General features: G+C 44.2%; 1 protein-coding gene across 1 annotated transcript in view; it reads right to left on the bottom strand.

The window, feature by feature from the left end:
- Positions 1–15127, bottom strand: part of LOC124606110 (teneurin-a) — a 360362-nt gene that overhangs the window by 262530 nt on the left and 82705 nt on the right. The gene's annotated exons all lie outside the window — the stretch shown is intronic.

Raw genomic sequence — 15127 nt, 5'->3', positions numbered from 1 at the left:
AAACTTACTACATTCTCGCTATTAACGCAGTACAACTGCCGCATGAGACATGACGTTTTAATTTATTACTTGCTTACTACTAACTATATTCGTAACACATTTTTCACACAGTATCCGCATGTGCCACTGAGTGTATCTGCAAAATTATATCATTGCACGAGACATAGTTCAGAAGATACGACGTCGTAAACATGAAATGTGTAGGAAACCAGCTCTTGTTTAAAATGGTGCGCAAATTACTCAGAATATATCCCCTCCAGTGTTGGGCAATGAGAGCACTTAATGACTTCTATCAAACTTTAAACATAGTTTCAAACATTTTCTAAGCTTTTTCTCGCTATCATGCTTAACATCAAACATTTAGGACATTAAATCATTTAGGTCTGAAGCTGTTTTGTACATGGGAGTTCGTACAGAATCGGTAGATTACTGGTTTAGTATACTAAACAAGACATCTTTGAAAGTTTCTAGATGAATGGAAGCACTTTGTTTCGCTGGTGCCAATCTTCAAAGTTTGAGGGCTAACGCAGTCTTTTAGTAGTTAGTTGTGATGTGTGTGTGTGTGTGTGTGTGTGTGTGTGTGTGTGTGTGTGTGTGTGTCTAACTACACACACACACACACACAGACACACACACACAGAGAGAGAGAGAGAGAGAGAGAGAGAGAGAGACAGAAGGACATAGGCTAGCATGATGTTTAGCGTCTTTTATAGCTACCTGAAGGTATACCTGAATGATTCAATCTATGTTGTTCTCATTCCACAGACTGCGTTCCCTAAAGGTTTAGAGCAGCAGGCGATCTTTACACGGTGAGTGTCCATTATACAACAGGTGGTTTACACTAACACCAAGAACACCGTTGTTCGTTGACAACGCGAAGCGCTCGAACGCTGTGACCATCTATACCGGGTGTTACAAAAAGGTACGGCCAAATTTTCAGGAAACATTCCTCACACACAAATAAAGAAAATATGTTATGTGGACATGTGACCGGAAACGCTTAATTTCCGTGTTAGAGCTCATTTTAGTTTCTTCCATCTACGCTCAATGGGGCACGTTATCATGATTTCATACGGGATACTCTACCTGTGCTGCCAGGACATGTACCTTTACAAGTACGACACAACATGTGGTTCATGCACGATGGAGCTCCTGCACATTTCAGTCAAAGTGTTCGTACGCTTCTCAACAACAGATTCGGTGACCGATGGATTGGTAGAGGCGGACCAATTCCATGGCATCCACGCTCTCCTGACCTCAACCCTCTTGACTTTCATTTACGGGGGCATTTGGAAGCTCTTGTCTACGCAACCCCGGTACCAAATGTAGAGACTCTTCGTGCTCGTATTGTGGACGGCTGTGATACAATACGCCACGGCTGCATCAGCGCATCAGGGATTCCATGCGAGGGAGGGTGGATGCATGTAACCTCGCTAAAGGAGGACATTTTGAACATTTCCTGTAACAAAGTGTTTGAAGTCACGCTGGTACGTTCTGTTGCTGTGTGTTTCCATTCCATGATTAATGTGATTTGAAGAGAGGTAATAAAATGAGCTCTAACATGGAAAGTAAGCGTTTCCGGACACATGTCCACATAACATATTTTCTTTCTTTGTGTGTGAGGAATGTTTCCTGAAAGTTTGGCAGTACCTTTTTGTAACACCCTGTAGTTATGTAATGTGATTAAATGTCCCGTTGACTTCGGAGCACAAATTTACACCGTGTGTTCGAATAGGAATGATCAATATTCAAGAATATGACAAGACCTATCATTTGAAACAAAAACTTCATATAGCCGTATTCCCAATAGTTTCCGCGGTAGAACACATTTAGCGTACATTGTTAGATTTTCCGTATTATTCAATAAATTGTCAGGTTTACACAAACACAACAGATAAACATTACAATATGCGTTTTACAAATTGTCAATTGAAAAATGCATATTTTTAACACATTCATCTATAAGCATTGTCGTACACGTCACATTACTGCTGATGTACAGTTCCCAGCAAATGTTCGAATAACACACCGCATTTGCGCGTTCCTTGGAGAACATGGTGTGTTGCTCGCCTGAGTGCATTTGCACGTTCCCTAATGAATGCAGCAGCATCCATATTGCGACCAAGCACTTCATCTCGTGTGTTCACCTTTTTTTGTACACCTCAGACTTTACCCAAGCCCATACACGAAAATGTAAAGGCTTAAAGTCTGGCAATCTTGGCTGCCAGTTGACTGTACTACCACGGCCAATCTAACGCTTGGGTAAGACACACTCGAGCGCTCCACTAGCCCAAAAACAAATGTACATTAAATGTGTTTTACTTGGGAAATAATTGAGAATAGGGCATATGTCCAAATGAAGTTTTTTACTTCAAATGACCATTTCTCCTGGCGCTCTCCGTATGGGTCAATATTCTACAGAAACGAAAGAAACATCAGGCGCGCTCCAAGGATGTGTAATAGCATCTCCAATATTTTCAGTATACATAAATGATTTATGTAATTGGATCAGCAGCTCCATAAGACTATTCACTGACGGTGTTGTTGTCTACATCGAAATATTTAGTTAGATGATCGTACAGAAACGCAGATTTGGAAAAAAATTGCGCTTCGTGTAATGAATGATAGCTCCGTTTTTAATGCGGAGAAATATAACAAAGAGAAATAAACTTGGCAATATCTGTTTACAAGATTAATGGTGAACATCTTAAGAACATCTACATGGTGTAAGTATTTACTGGTGGAACTAAAGAAGAGATATGAAATTTGGTTAGCAAAGAAAGTGAGTATTAGGGAATATGAATGCAGGGCCTCGATTTATTTTCTAGCCCATCATTTACTGGCCATGCCTCTGTACTCACCCTGTCTCTGTTGTGTATGCTACAGGACCACTCTGCGATAGCTGACTAAAGGGTGTTTTACTCAGCCTGCAGTAGGGGGCTTGAGTTTTCCGGTCCTCCTAAATGGGTAGTGGTCAGGATATATGAGGCTGCTTCAAGGTTGAGCGATTTCCTCTTGACGGCCGTTATTTTCCGACACCCATTGCAGAGAAACTTCTAGAAGTCGTGGCAGGAAGAATCACCTCCCAAAGGCGATATGAGCGGGAACAGAAAATGGCCAAGTAACGTGGCCACTTTCTACTACTGATTCTGATGGGTTAGAAGGCCTAAAAGTTAGATAATTTCGTGGAGCGTTTCGGACCTCGCAAAATGTAGAGTCAGCCGGCAGTCATCGTGGGACTGAGGTGGCAAGTCGTGGGCGCTCTAGAACGGAGTTTGTATTTTAAAGTCGTTATCATTTCTGAAGTCTGAAGTGAGTGATCCTTCGTAACCGTCGAGATTATTTTTCCATTACTGAAAACTTACAAAGCATTCCAATGTGCGTTCCCGTGTACAGGCGTCAAATTCCACTTTGCACTTTCCGGTAATTTTCTGCGAGTCTTGTGGTGTAGTGAGCATGGACTTATTCGGTGTAAAATGAAATGTCGAGCCATCAGTTAACAGGAGATGGTATGGATAAAAGTGACGGATTTGATAGTATTAATTTTACAATAAACTTCATTTGTTCCGAGAAAATCTGAGTGTAGGTTTTTGTTACCTGTGGGCATTATTGTTATTTTGTTGTCGTGGAAAGTATCGAATGGCGTTGCTAGGGGCCAGTTGGCGGTGGTTTATTGAACTGTTAGCGATGAACATATTCCAGTCTAGTGGTCGCATCTCAGACTCTCGCTACAGGACTTTCAAGTATTGACTTTGGAGAGATGAAAAATTTTACCCTGTCTTGCGGATCGAAGTGAAACTGGTGACGCTTCTTCATACTGATTTTACAATAGCAGCAATACAGAGAATCAACCTCGGTCCGCCGATATACGTTTGACACTAAATCCGCGGACCTGTACGTCACGTTTTTTGTCTCGTGCGCGGCACATCAACAAGAGTACGTGGGTCCTGGCCGCGGTCGTGAGTGTGATTTCGCGCGACACAACGAAAGATCTAGGCAATGAGGAAAGGAACGTTTCAGTTTCAACGTTTCCGGAAAAAATGCAACATATCTGTAAATGATGGAGAAATTTAGATTGGAATTCTTGGAAAAAAGACGATGTAACCCCTTTATTTGAAGAACAATGTGAATCTATTATTCTTCCACCATCGTATATCTCGTGTGGGGATCCTGTGAGTGAGATACGAGAGAACAGAGCCCTTGCAGAGTTCCGATGTACTTTCTGCCACATACTGTGTGTATTGGTTTGAGTAGTATATAACAGGTGACTTCGAAAAGAAAGCTACATATTACCAAAGGCAATCAAAATATTTCCTTTTGAGAGCGTTGCGGCAGCGTATATGCAACGTAGTGCGAATACGATGCGGGTGTATAAGCATCGACATGGAGGCAGTGGATCAGTGTGGCATTCATGTCTTTCCGATGTGCGTGCGGTAAAAGCGGAAACGTGAGCTATTACCAAATACGTCCAAACAGGACAAACATGCTGTTATTCTTTTCGTGGCTGCCGAAGGATGAACACCGGTAGACATCTGCCAGATAATGAAGAAAGTGTATAAAGTGTATGGTGCAACATGTGTCTCGAAAACGACCGTTGTGGAATTGTGCGCCAAGTTCCCTGCTGCTTCGTGAAAATGCACGTCCCCAATCGCAAAAGCTGAAATGGAGAAATATGGCCAACCCAAGTGGAAGGTACTCGAGCACCCACCCTATAGATGATGATGATGGTGATTCTGATTTTTGGGACGCTCAACGGCGTCGTTGTCAGCGCCCGTGTAGATTGCCAATCTTTATACTCTCCAATCTCGCCCATTTCCCGAAAATGATGAAATGATGAGGGAAGTACAAACACCCAGTCCCTGGGTTGAGAAAATTGCCTACCCGCTCGGGGATCGAACCCAGACCCCCGTGATCCAAAGGCAGCAACGCTAACCACTAGACCACGAGCTGCGGAGACCTACCTTGTTGTCCTGATTTCTCCCCATGCATTTTTTCGTCTTCAATCCTCACAAAAGGCCTTGAAAGTCGATTCCTGTCAGACGAGGACGTGCAGCAGGTAGCTATGAACTTCTTCATGCAGCAGGACACGCTGCTTTTACCAAACGGGTATCTTCAACCTGGCACATAGTTGGGAAGATTGCCTCAATGCTCAAGGCGATTTTGCCTGATCGGCATACAGATTCTGGACTGTACGGACTTTGAACGAAAAGTTTTTGATCGCTCCGTATGTTACAGCGGGCCAAGTAACTTTTATTGAATGCTGCACTATACAAGTGACACAGATACTTGACACTACTTTTCACCGCAGTCACAAAATTTCTGTAAACAACGGTCGAAACGTTGTACCAATCGTTCGTTAGTCCTGGGCTATAGAAATACGCTCCTTGGTCACGAAGCCATTCGACAACCGCTCTGTAAACATTCTCATCGTTGGAAAATCTCTTTCTCCGCCCCCTCCCCCATCCCCTTGCAAGATGTTTCCTCATCTTGCCGAAAAGATGGAAACAGTGCAACATCTGGACTCCCCGATCAGCAGGCCACCCACGTCCGTACTGCAATCGTCGAACTGTTGGCACCGCTTCCTACGGTCGGACGCGTTATTGCGTTTGGTCCATACATTGTCACAACTTCACGGTGATTCTATGTGTAGTTTAGACGTTTTGCCCACAAGAATCTTACTGTCTCGCTTACTTCAACTTTGGAGTGGGTTTCCAGTTGCCGTGCCATTTCACTCCCCCACTCTAACGCGACTGTTATCCCTAAAGAAGAAGCGTGTCTGCAGTAAACCTCAAATATGTATTCTATTCTGCCATTGCGCCTTTCTTGTCCCACAATAGCGTTAGCGGTGGGCGATACGTGTAATTTATTTCCTGAAATCTCGTCATATGAAGATGTAGACTTAAGTGGTAAACAATATTCTCTTCCAAGGAACTTTTAGGATGAGAATTAAGATTTCGAATAGATCATGTGAATAAAAATATTCTATCAGCGCTTGTTGAAAGATCGTTCATTGTCTTCCTGAACTATTTCAGCCATTTCCAAAACGGACGAACAGGAACATAAAGACAGTCGAGCGAATGTTTCGTGATCGTCGTGGTGTCAGAAGTAATAATAAAGCTCGTGAATTCAACATTATCCATGATATATCATTTGAAGTCGTCCATGAACGGCTAAACTATGGAAAAGTTTGTGCTCGCTGAAGATCACGTCAACTGACTGGCAAATACAAATAGGAACGTTTGGAAATGTCGAAATCCACCGAAGGGGGGATTTGAATGGGAAGGACAAGATTTTCTCAGCCACTTAGTAACCGCTGATAAGAGGTGGGTACATCACTACGAACCGCAGGGTAATCAGCAGAGTGTTGTAGAAAAACCCGTCTTGACCTACGCTAGAAACGTTTGAAAACCAGGCTTCTGCAGGAAAGTTGATGATGAGAGTGTTTTGGGATATGAAATGTCCACTACTCATTCATTATGACCCTAAAGTTCACGTGGTGATAAGTGACAGGTACTCTAAGCTAATGCGATGTCTTCTTTCCCGTGTGCCCTTGTCCCGCATCGGCACAGAGCTGGTGCGGTTATTAACGGATTTGGCGTGGTTAGCTTAATGAGTGGTCGGTTGCTCTTCCCGTCATCCTCCCTTCCCATCACCCCTCCCCCCTTCACCCCCCCCCCCCCCCCCCACCCGTGGGTCCCCTCCATCCAGGACGGAAAATGTTTACTCAACTGTCTGCGTGTAGTGTCGGTCATGCGGAAGTGAGCGAAAGTATTCCAAAAGATTGCGAATCGTGTAACTGAGGCGAGTCTTGGGTACTAGATCGACATTCACCTTGTGAGATGTAGGAAACCTCCTAAACACCACAGGCTGGCTGGCACAACGAACCTCGTCATTAATCGGCCGGGAGGATTCGATCCCGGACTGGCGCATCTCCCCGTCTCGAATGCGGCGCTTTAACACGCACAGCTATCCGGAGAAGTGCAGCTACTGATAGATCTTAAACAAAATAATGGGCCGGGTGTGAGTAGGACTCTCTCACTGAGGGTTCGGTGCAGACTGAATCATGTATATAGACAGTTCATCTATTCCAAGAATCGAAAATCTCGACGATTTTTGCTTGTTATCGACATGATAGTGGGAAGATATCGGTGCCGGGAATTCCAAGACTTCCGAGATATTTTTTAAATTTGAGGTCTAACAACAAATGACAAAAGAAATATTTTTTTCTTGTAATACAATTACAAATTACCATTTTTCGGATTTCTTACTTTATTTTTACCGCTAAACCTTGCTTCTTGCCAAATTTCGTGATTTTAAGTCAACAGGAGGTACGCTCTAGGTTTTGAAGGGTTCAAATGGTTCAAATGGCTCTGAGCACTATGGGACTTAACATCTGTGGTCATCAGTCCCCTAGAACTTAGAACAATTTAAATCTAACTGACCTAAGGACATCACACACATCCATGCCCGAGGCAGGATTCGAACCTGCGACCGTAGCAGTCGCGCGGTTCCGGACTGAGCGCCTAGAACCGCTAGACCACCGCGGCCGGCTAGGTTTTGAAGAGTGATTTTGCGAGTATCAAAATAGATGGGATAAATAGCCGTTTCTTTTGACTGCAGTGACTTAGAAACTTATAATTACTACACCGCCAAGGGACTATAGATCTTGGCATGTAACAAACTTCAATTTTATACGTGTAAAGGTTCCTGATAAAAGGGGTCTTAACAGACGAACGGACAGACAGTTGGACAATAAATGACAAATTTTTTGTGATATAATTACAAATTAACAATTTTCGGATTTTTTTTTTCACTTGTACTGTGAAACCTTGCTTCTTGCCAAGTTTCATGATTTATCCCAAAGGGAAGAGCCCTGTAGAATTTGATCGGTGAGTTTTAAAATATGAGAATATGTAACATGGATTGTCGTATCTTTTGATTGCATATACTTAGAAGCTTGAATTTTATACACTGCTAAGGGATCGTAGATCTTAGTATGTGGCACAAATTTTCCTTTGATACGTCTACTAGTTTCTGAACAAAAGTTTTTAATAGCCAGACAGACAGACAACAAATTGAAAATAAAGGGCTACATTTTTTCCAACTGAGCTGTGGAACCCTGAAAATCAAAGCGACGAGATAGAGCCTTTAAAAAGCTGTGATTTCGCTTAAGGACTGTGCCTGCTCTCGTACGGCTGGGAAAATACCCAGTGCATTCAAAATCTTGCTTTTGAACTGGTGGGGCACGTACAGTTCTGATCTAGCTCCAGCTGGTCTTCATCTTTTTTTCCGACGAAATAGCAACTGTGTGAATCCAAGTGTTAGTCCATGGCAAGAATGTGGAAGCAGCGCAAAAGTGTATGTGCACGTCAGAAAACTTATTTCACGTCGGGATTAGGACCAAATACATTGAGGATGAGGAAGAATATGTAGAGAAATAGTGTAACTTCGCAAGATTTTTTTGCCTTTACTTTCTGAACTGTCCTCGTGCAAGTTTCCTGAGCTGTTGGCATAAGAGCCAACACCGTGTTACTTGAGGAGGCCGAAATGCACGCTGTTAAAGCTCACGCAAACTGTCGTGAGGTCTGGAACATGTGAGAGATATAAGACTAGCAAAACAGGAGGTAACTGGTAGAATACTTAACTTTAATCCACAATTGGTGAACATCTCTCGTTACTGTACATGCTTCATTAGATACATAGCAAAGAATAATGGCGCCTTGCTAGGTCTTAGCAAATGACGTAGCTGAAGGTTATGCTAACTATCGTCTCGGCAAATGAGAGCGTAACTGTCAGTGAACCATTGCTATTAACGTCGGCCGTACAACTGAGGCGAGTGCTAGTAAGTCTCTCTAGACCTGCCGTGTTGTGGCGCTCGGTCTGCTATCACTGACAGTGGCGACACGCGGGTCCGACGTATACTAATGGACCGCGGCCGATTTAAAGGCTACCACCTAGCAAGTGTGGTGTCTGGCGGTGACACCACATTTCCACTGCAACTCTCACGAGGAGAACACATCAAGTGCCATAACCCAAATTCCCAGAAAGTTCGCTCAGTGGAAGAGGAGCCAAAACGAGCGAATACATGTCTCCGCTTATACGTAAAAACTAGACTGTTTATGAAAAAACGATCGTCAAAGCTTTAGGCGTGCAATATCTCAGCACAATTGGTGACTGAGTGGCTAGCGTCGCGGCCTCTCACTTCTGCGTCTCGTGTTCGAACGCCGGTTATCGTGTTTTAGTTGTTTTATTTATATAATTATTTATATTAGTTGTGAAATTACAACTGGTTTTCACAATAACTGTCACACAGTTATTATCAAATATGTGTGTGTATGATATTTTCTGGGGTTACAATGTTCTTAAATTCTCATATTTTTATATTTCAGTCTAATTCAATTCTTCAGAAATACTTCGCTCATTCCAATGGGTGATACCGATCGTAGAAGCTGTCGAAACACAGAGATTTCCAATATCACGAGCATCAAAGGCAGGTTTGTGGACAACATGGTTGTGGAGATGAAGCAGCGATTAATATGATTAATCAATTATTTCAAAACAGTCTTAATCGCATTTATTATTATAATACCGCCAACCGGTTTCAACCCGACGTAGGGGTCATCTTCTGGGCGTTCACACCATTGGTCGACTGCTGGTGATGTCACTCCTGTCTACATAACGGCAGGAAACTATTAGTTTCCAGGAGTGATACCACCAGCAGTCGACCAATGATGTAAACGCCCAGAAGATGACCCCTACGTCGGGTTGAAACCGGTTGGCAGTATAATAATAATAATAATAATAATAATAAATGGGATTAAGACTGTTTTTGAATAATTGAAAGGCAGGTTTGCGTTGGTGACATTTCTTCGTATGAATCTCACTCGGGAAAGAAACGTCGTTTACACTACTGATGATTACAAACGTCGGCAACAATTTCACGCTGCGCGGGGTAGCCGCGCGGTCTAGGGCGTCTTGTTACGGTCCGCGCGGCTCCCCCCGTCGGAGGTTCGAGCCCTCCCTCGGGCATGGGTGTGCGTGTTGCCCATAGCGTAAGTTAGTTTAAGTTAGATTAAGTAGTGTGTAAGCATAGGGACCGGTGACCTAAGTGGTTTGGTCCGATAAGGTCTTACCACAAATTTACAAACCATTTCTCCGAGAACCATGTATAACGGACTTTTCCAAAAACGGGCACTTACAGTTAATTATGAATCAAGATGCACTACAGGAATTTCAGAGAAAACAATTTCATATATTTTTTCCAGTCAGTTATTTTTTTTCTTATTTATTTTGTATTCATAAGCCAGACATACAATTAGAAGTCAAATAAGGACAACTTTATTTAGATATACTTTGGAAGACATTCGTGTACGGTAGTATTCTTTTACGAACATGTGTAGATAAATGAGAAACAAAAATAAAAGTAATAACTGGGTTTCGAACACAGGGCGGAGAAGTGTGAAGCCGCGATGCTAGACATTGTGCCACCGCTTCGGTTGGACTGTTTACTTACTAAAAGGCACATACATCACTTCGAAAACTTTCACCATCGACTTTTCAGAAAAGGTCAAATATCTGCTGATAAATAGAGACGTTTTCGCTTATTTTGAACCCTTTTCCACGGAGCGGATTTTCAGGGGAATTGGGTTATGGCACTTGCCGTGTTGTCCCCGTCAGTCCGTAATGCGCAGTAGCCGGTTATCCGCACCGCGGTAAAATATCTGAACAAAACAATACCCATACCACCGCAGAGTGGCTTACAGTTCTCCGCATTACGCGCACAAACGTCCCCAGGAAACAGAGGGGGGAGATGCGCGACAGGTGTCTAGCCGCAGTCTGTCAAGCAGCGAGCAGCTCGAGTGCTTCCGGACGGCCGCCGGAGTCTGGCTGTTGTTCCACGAGAGAGCTTATCTGTGCGAGACGCGGCCGCTGTGGGTCCGGAGTGGGCGCCGGACAATACGAGTGCCTCTCTGGCGACGGGCGACAACGGGCAGTGGGTGGCGGGGGCGGCGAGAAGAGGACGGCGAAAGCGAGGAGGGGCCAGGGCTGCCCCCGAGGCATTAATCACCGCACCTGCCACGCAGGAGGGGCGCCGGCCGGCTCAGCATGCCGCGGAGGCGGGCCTCGAGTGGCGTGTCTTACACCGCGGTCCACACTTACACCTACAAACTTGTAAACAAGCACTCCACTACTGGTGAGTTGCTGCCGCCGCTGCGGTCTTCAGTCAGAAGACTGGGCTGATACATTTCTCCGTGCCACTCTAGCCTGTGCAAGCCTGCAACCTACATCCATCTTTTAAATTTACTAGGTTGCTGCGTAAGTTCGTAGCGTTTTTTATTTTGCATACTGGTACTCCTCTCCCTATGGACCTAAATCAATTTTTTTAAATTTGTAAGGTTGGTGCATAAGTTCGTAGTGTTTTTGTTTTACATGTTGGTACTCTGCCAAGCGGTTCTAGGCGTTACAGTCTGGAACCGCGCGACCGCTACGGTCGCAGGTTCGAATCCTGCCTCAGGCATGGGTGTGTGTGATGTCCTTAGGTTAGTTAGGTTTAAGTAGTTCTAAGTTCTAGGGGACTGATGACCTCAGAAGTTAAGTCCCATAGTGCTCAGAGCCATTTGAACCATTTGTTGGTACTCCGGTTGCTATGAGTTTATTTATCGAGTGTTATTTTTTATTTGTAGTTCACAGGTGCTTTTCGAGTTTACATATTGTCATTTGGAGATGGTGAGTGGAGCTGTTGACGCTAGAAGATTGAGTGCCAAATGGAGAAATCGGAATGTTTCCGACATATTCTCCTATTTGAGTTCAATAGAGGGGTGACAGCAGCAAAGGCAACCAGAAACGTTTGCACCATATATGGGGTTAATGTCATAGGACCAGAGCACGGAAAGAAAATCGGTTGTTCGTTTTAAGCAGGATTGCTTTGAAAAAAAATTAAAAAAAAATGTGTGTGAAATCTTATGGGACTTAACTGCTAGGGTCATCAGCCCCTAAGCTTACTCACTACTTAACCTAAATTATCCTAAGGACAAACACACACACCCATGCCCGAGGGAGTACTCGAACCTCCGCCGGGACCAGCCGCATAGTCCATGACTGCAGCGCCTGAGACCGCTCGACTAATCCCGCGCGGCGATCGTTTTGACATTAGTGACTCTCTACATTCACGAAGACCTTCGCGGTTTGATGAAAATTGTTTAAACGAATTGATCCACAGTGGCCCACGTCATTGTACTCTAGAACTCGCAATGTGATGAACTGTGATCATTTCACCATCGTGCGACATTTCCACGCTATGGGGCAGATTCAAAAATTGATTGTATGGGTACCATGCTCTAAGCCAAAATCACAAAAATCAGCGAGTGGACATTGTACAACTCTACTTTCTCATCATCAATTAGCTCGTGAACAACATCGACCATTCCTACACTGTATCTCCCCCTGTCGGAGGTTCGAGTCCTCCGTCGGGCTTGGATGTGTGTGTTGTCCCTAGCGTAAGTTAGTTTATGTTAGATTAAGTAGTGTGTAGGCTTAGGGACCGATGACCTCAGCAATTTGGTCCCATAAGACCTTGAGAGGTGGCATGAGCCCCCTCCCATATTTATATCTTACGATTTTCGTCTCTAATTGCATGCGGTGAAAAGTTGCTATTCCTTCACACGCGGACTTCCCACGCAGCGTCTCTCGTCACCCGGGTGGTCCGGTGACAGGCGGGCTCTCCTGATCTGGAAAGGGTTAAGCCGACGGGTGTGAGGAAGTCGAGTGAATGCTTTGCAGACGCCGACATTGTCAAAAGACACGCCCGGAGGAGTCTGAAGTAGCGGCTGGGCTAGAGGTTCCGTTACTTCGCAGAATCTTAGCGAAAACACTTTCTGGCGGGCTACCAGCGAGGCGTGGGAATGACTTGTGTACCCAGGCAGTTGTGGCGGGAAAATTCCCGCGCTTTCTGCAAAATAGTAACTGTGATTGGCTGGCTCAGGGCATAGCTCCGTGACGTAGCAAAATCAGCGCAGAAATTGGCGCCAAGAATCTCCATTGGTGGAATGGTAGTGCTCCGGCAATGGAGTGGAATTTTCCGCCGGTTTTCGAGTTGCTGATTGGAACGTTTAACCACGGCCACTGTCGTGGGGGCGGGAATGTTGTGTGTTCGGCCTGTACGGGTGCTCTAGGTAGTCGGCTCTCGCCTTTCGGTCGAGGACGTCGAAGCAACCAGCCATCGCCTCCGATACGCCAGATCGTGTTCTGGCAGTTAAGAAGACAGTTTGGTAATGTATGTCCGCAGCACCGGCAGATAGGGATTTTCCTAGGTGGTAATCAGAGCTCAGCAGAGTGCGCCTGTTCGTCTTTTTCTAACTTTGTTCTGTCTTGAGTAGCAGCAATTAATGTTGGGTTAGCTGTGTGTCTCTCTTAAGATTTGAGTGGCAAGGAATTGGCTCCACATACCACTTCGTCATAAACCTCACAATCTAGTTTAGGGACAACTTCACCTTCACAGCGTTTGTTTGTGTATCCAATTTGAGCCAGTTTGATGTATTATAAATGTTTCATGTGTTTTTGTTTATTATTTTGTGTAGTCTTAATAAATCATATTGTTATTTTGGACAGAACTTTCATTCTGTTAATCGGTAGAGCAACCCATCATTTGTCACTACGTTAATGAAACCTTCGTTTATTTAACTTATTTATCAAATTAAATTATTGCAGGTGCCAAACTCTTTTCTACTCCACTTGCAGGGTTGATTACAGTCAGTTCGCGTATATTTTTTAATCCTTGTGCAACAGCAAAAGTCGGAGTTACAATAGGGGGGGGGGGGGGCTTAGAGCATCATTTACATGTGTAGATTCTAGAATTTAGTGTTAAATACACTGCTAGCCCCGGCACCTCGCAACCTTACCACAAATTACCTACTCTGTATCATTACAGAGGACGAGGAATGGCATCTTTACGTTAACATAAGAAAATGAAAGAAACGGTTGAGCTCAAACAAAGCAGCAGCTCTCTGGACAAAGACCTACACGCATCCACAAAAGACAGTGTTATGCATCTGGTGGAACAGGGACGGTGTGGTGTACTACGGATTGGATTTCCGAGGTGTAACCATCACTGTGACATTTATTGTCAACAACTGAGATGTCTTGCAGAAGTAATCCAAAATGAACGATCAGGACTACTGCGTGAATCTGCATTGTGCTAGACTGACAAAAAACTTTATACAGGTATTGGATTGGGAATTTATTCAGTACCCACCCTATTCACCTGATCTTGCGCCTGCAGATTTTCACCTTTGCCACTCTTTATCGAACAACCGTCTAAGAAATTTCCTTTCCGGATAAAAATGCGTTGTGAACGTGGCTTAATGAGTTCGTCGCCTCAAAACTGCGTGATTTCTACAGTTGCAGAAATGAAAAGTTATCCCAGCGTTGACAGATTGTTGTAAATAGTGAAGGGGAATATATTATCTATGACAAAAGTCGGCATTATGTATATTTGTTGTGTTTATTAAACTTATGAAAAAACGCTATGAACGTACGGAACAACACAATATTTTGGCTTCAGACACGATCGATCGTACAACCAGCACCACTGCACAGAGCTAACGCAAAACTCAGAGTTAAACTAAGCAGACAGGATAAGCTCAACATTGTGGACAATACAAGATACATTATCTGATCAAAATTTTCCGCACACTCCTAGGGATGCAGAGTTGACCACTAGACATTGGTAGAGATCAGAAACGAAGGGAGTACGAGGCTAGTGTCGCGGGTCAAAATTTACAAATCAAGGCACCGCCGTCACATCAGTGTTAACGGGTTTCCTTCGTTCCCGCTGTAGCCCCACGAGTATGACGAGTCTGACAAGTGTGACGCAGCGGTCGCTACATACTCGTCGACTCGTTTCCTCTTACCCAAGCCCCAAGAGAGTGTCAGGCTTGGTATGGGTGGTGTAAGATGACAATTAATTGATGCAAAGTACACAACTCAAAAATGGTTCAAATGGCTCTGAGCACTATGGGACTTAACATCTGAGGTCATCAGTCCCCTAGAACTTAGAACTACTTAAACCGAACTAACCTAAGGACGTCACACACATTCATGCGCGAGGCAGGATTCGAAACTGCGACCG

The sequence above is a fragment of the Schistocerca americana genome, chromosome 3 (assembly GCF_021461395.2).
Source record: "Schistocerca americana isolate TAMUIC-IGC-003095 chromosome 3, iqSchAmer2.1, whole genome shotgun sequence".
NCBI lineage: Eukaryota > Metazoa > Arthropoda > Insecta > Orthoptera > Acrididae > Schistocerca > Schistocerca americana.
This window is presented reverse-complemented; position numbering and strand designations above follow the sequence as displayed.